General features: G+C 39.1%; 1 non-coding gene and 1 pseudogene across 1 annotated transcript; both read right to left on the bottom strand.

The window, feature by feature from the left end:
- Positions 1 to 3212: 3212 nt before the first annotated feature.
- Positions 3213 to 3348, bottom strand: LOC127923612 (uncharacterized; annotated as a pseudogene).
- A 667-nt stretch (positions 3349 to 4015) lies between these two features.
- On the bottom strand, positions 4016 to 4134 carry LOC127923611 (5S ribosomal RNA). Its single transcript, XR_008114822.1, has one exon. It is a non-coding gene; the product is annotated as a 5S ribosomal RNA (ribosomal RNA).
- Between the last annotated feature and the right edge of the window lie 648 nt (positions 4135 to 4782).

Below are 4782 nucleotides of genomic sequence, written 5' to 3'. Positions count from 1 at the left end.
CCCCAACGTTTCGGTCCGATAGCTCATTCAAGGACCCCATAGCAAGGCATGGAAAAAAGTGGATTTTCAGCACCAATTAGGGTTTTACTCGGGCACCGAAGGACCTATCGAGCCGAAACTCGGGATTCGGGGTCGCCTCACATAGGCCTTCACATAATGTCTGACCTGGACCCGCAGCTAGAACGTAACTATGTGTTTTACGTTTTTATTATGTTTTAAACTAAAGGCGCTGTGAATTATGGGCCTGCTCTGACATATATGATAGTTGGCTTCTAAATGAGTTGGAAAAAGTGGGTTTGGTGTCAATTGGTATCAGTTTGGTGTCAAAATGACATCTAATTGACTGATGGACACTGACTAGCTAGTTGACTTTTGTACATTAGCAATATGTTTAAACGGAGAGGGACCATCACCAAAAGTGACATTCTGAAATCAACCCTAACGAGCCATGGAGATGAACCAGAATCACTGCCCAGCTATCCCGAGTTCATCGGGCCAGTCAATTTCACATTCCTGCAGGATTTTTATAGCATGACAAATTAGTGATGGTACCTGCCCATTGAACCATATTGCAAATGCACAGTGACTTTGCAAAAGTGAGAAAACATAAACAAATGGACATGATGAAATCAACACAACAGTGATGGAAATGTACAACTATCACTGCTCAGCCATCCTGTGTTCATCAGACCAGTCAATTTTGCATTTTTGAGCATGTCAAATTTCATATGGTATTTTTACATTGAAACATATTGCAAACAATGCACGGCATTGCTGCAATCACCTGGACATGATCTATAGTGTAAAACATCACTCTAATGGACAGACCAGTCAATTTGATTTTTGAGCATTTCAAATTTCATATGAAATGCAACACAACGCACTTGCAATGATGTGTAAAGGAACAACTGATCACTGCCCGGCCATCCTGTGTTCCCATAGCGGGCATTAATATCAGAATGACCGGTAAATGCATTCACAACCATATTTTCATTTTTGGGTTACCAGGTGCCTATTTTCAATCACCAGTTGCACAACATGCGTATCCATCAGAATATTTTAAACAGTCCATAAAGCACTCAGGACTGCCCCCATAGATAGAGGGCCGTAGTAGGGTACTCCCACATAGCGGGCATGGATAATAGGAGTCCCGGTAAATGCATTTACAACCATATTTTAATTTTTGGGTTACCAGTTGCACAACAATGCACGTGCATTTGCAATATGATTCTATAGTGAAAAACATCACCTAATGGACATGATGAAATCAACACAACAAGTGATGGAAATGTACAACTATCACTGCTCGGCCATCCTGTGTCCATCAGACCAGTCAATTTCACATTCCTGCAGGATTTTATAAAGCATGACAAATTCGTGATGGTACCTGCCCATTGAACCATATTGCAAATGCACAGTGACTTTGCAAAAGTGAGAAAACATAAACAAATGGACATGATGAAATCAACACAACAGGTGATGGAAATGTACAACTATCACTGCTCAGCCATCCTGTGTTCATCAGACCAGTCAATTTTGCATTTTTGAGCATGTCAAATTTCATATGGTAATGCACATTGAAACATATTGCAAATGCGCGTGCACTTGCAATATGATTCTATAGTGAAAAACATCACCTAATGGTTGATGAAATCAACACAACGAGTGATGGAAATGTACAACTATCACTGCTCGGCCATCCTGTGTCCATCAGACCAGTCAATTTTGCATTTTTGAGCATGTCAAATTTCATATGGTAAATGCATTGAAACATATTGCAAATGCGCGCGCACTTTTGCAATATGATTCTATAGTGTAAAAACATCACCTAATGGACATGATGAAATCAACACAACGAGTGATGGAAATGTACAACTATCACTGCCCGGCCATCCTGTGTTCCCATAGCGAGCATTAATATCAGAATGACCGGTAAATGCATTTACAAATCCATATTTTTATTTTTTGGGTTACCAGTTGCACAACAATGCACGTGCATTTGCAATATGATTCTATAGTGTAAAAACATCACCTAACGGAGATGATGAAATCAACACAACGAGTGATGGAAATGTACAACTATCACTGCTCCCCATCCTGTGTTCATCAGACCAGTCAATTTTGCATTTTTGAGCAAGGTCAAATTTCATATGGTAAATGCACATTGAAACATATTGCAAATGCACGTGCACTTGCAATATGATTATATAGTGAAAAACATCACAAAATGGACATGATGAAGTCAACAACGAGTGATGGAAAGGAACAACTATCACTGCCCGGCCATCCCGAGTTCATCAGGCCAGTCAATTTTGCATTTCTGCAGGATTTTTGAGCATGTCAAATTTCTTACGTCATTTGGCCCAAAAAAAATCCTTATGCACAATTTAAAAAAATATATAAAAAAATATGATAATAAAATTGGACAAAAGTATATTCATACAGTTCTTACACATGTGTAATTGACAAAAAAATTGAAAGAATTTCAAAAACGGTCCAGAAAGCACTTTTTAAGGGTGTGTGAAGTTTTTACAAAATTTTGACATTTTTGACTTTTGACTTTTGACTTCCTATGAAATCATATTGGAATTGGACAAAACATATTCCTTATGCGCATGTAAAAAAAAAAAAAATTATGATAATAAAATTGGACAAAAGTATATTCATACAGTTCTTACACATGTGTAATTGACAAAAATCGAAAGAATTTCGAAAACGGTCCAGAAAGCACTTTTTATGGGTGTGTGAAGTTTTTTACAAAATTTTGACATTTTTGACTTTTTGACTTTGACTTCCTATGAAATCATATTGGAATTGACAAAACATATTCCTTATGCGCATATAAAAAAAATAAAAAAATTATGATAATAAAATTGGACAAAAGTATATTCATACAGTTCTTACACATGTGTAATTGACAAAAATCGAAGAATTTCGAAAACGGTCCAGAAAGCACTTTTTAAGGGTGATAAGTTTTTGAAAAAAATTCATTTTTCAAAATTTTACTTTTGGACATTGACTTGGAGTTACATCTCAATATGAAAAACCCCGGTGGAGCGCATTTGCCCCCTGTTGAATTTTAAAGTGTTACAACTGGCAATTACCATATGGCATTTGCAATACACTTTGCATGAATCAACGCCGAGGGTGGTGGTATTGGCCAATGTGTATATGGTTTGTCCGATGCCAATGACATGCCATTCATTTTGTCCAATACAGGGGTGTTCCCATACATAAATTATGTTGGGGAAATTCACGCAAAGTCAGCACAGTCGGAGTGCAATGGCTGAGCCTCGCCCTGGGTGAACTGCCTTCTTGATCACAGTATCTCCCTTGCCAGGTAAGTATGACTTGAATACATCAGTGGAGGGCAACTCTCTCCAGTGCCAACATTTTCGGCTGACGGTAACCACTTTGTGTTCTGATAATATCACATCACATCGACCTGCGTTAAATGCCGTTTAGGAATGCACTTGCAGACAGAGTGGTGAAAACGTAGTTTATTTTGTTTACTAGACTATATCAGTGAAGCACGAGATTCCCATCATGCAACACTGTAGAAAAAAATCACCAATGACTTTTTAATATCTTAACCTGTCTGATATCACAAATGTATGCGATATGACGAAATACAATCACATTCAGACACACACACACACACAGACAAATGCATGAAACCAATTGATTTATTATCGATAACATCTCACATTCTCTTGTGCTTTTGATTTACTCCGTAAAAGAAGGGTTCTAATTCCACCATGGAAAACACAGGGCCATCAGACATCAGTCCAGTTCCACTGCTCACCAGCATGATTTCCTTTGATCATTTGAACAGGGCGAAGGAGTACCAAGCACACACAAGCTGCATTCAGTAACGATATTCTTATTTGTCTCATAAATCAAAGGCTCCCTGACAGCACAAGGAACTTTGATCGTAATAAATTCAGCATCAAATGCTTACTACAAAGCAGTGTTGCTGATGAAATAATGCAAGAGCACACCCTAGTGGACAAAAAGCTTGCAGCACCTGGTATTCCCAGGCAGTCTCCCATCCAAGTACTAACCAGGCCCGATCCTGCTTAGTTTCCGAGATCAGACGAGATCGGGCGTATTCAGGCTGGTATGGCCGTAAGCAAAGGAACAAGTCTTGGTACGCCATTTAAAGTCAAAGTGAGTCTGATAAACAGACATTGCATTTTCACCAATTAGACAAGCAGCTTGAACTTTGGGTCACGCAAAAAGTGGAAGAAATTACATATGCTGTAGCCATCACTTTTTAGCACAGATAGTTGGACGAAATACAAACAAACCTTGCTAACATTTGAAAGCGAGGGCACATATTTCAGCCTTGTGAGAAAAAACGGACAAATACAATGACTCCTGACAAATACATCACGAGCAACAGTTTCCCATGCAGCTATCCTACTAGCCAGAATAAATAGACAAAAGCTCTGAATGTTGAAATCCTAGTGCATTGTTCTGTGCTAAGGAGGAGTAGTGCATGAATGGACAATTTCATATTGGAAGCGCAATGGGGCTGCATTTGGCAACATGATGTTTCCACAAAATGCCAACAATGTTTGGCTACAGACAAATGTTTCCACCTTTCGATTGGTCCACAGCGTCTCTTTCACAACTGACTTGAAAGATCTTCATAAGCCGGGTCAGTCGACTTCAAGTCTACCTCAAGCCTGGCGCCAAGCAACAGTTTATCATTAAACAAGACATCAGGGGAGAGCGCGAACGCAGTCCCCCACTACCATAAATTATGCAATCGAGCAG

The sequence above is a fragment of the Oncorhynchus keta genome, unplaced genomic scaffold (genome assembly GCF_023373465.1).
Source record: "Oncorhynchus keta strain PuntledgeMale-10-30-2019 unplaced genomic scaffold, Oket_V2 Un_contig_3019_pilon_pilon, whole genome shotgun sequence".
NCBI classification, from domain to species: domain Eukaryota; kingdom Metazoa; phylum Chordata; class Actinopteri; order Salmoniformes; family Salmonidae; genus Oncorhynchus; species Oncorhynchus keta.
The sequence above is the reverse complement of the archived record's forward strand: the minus strand, read 5'-3'. Positions and strand labels throughout refer to the sequence as shown.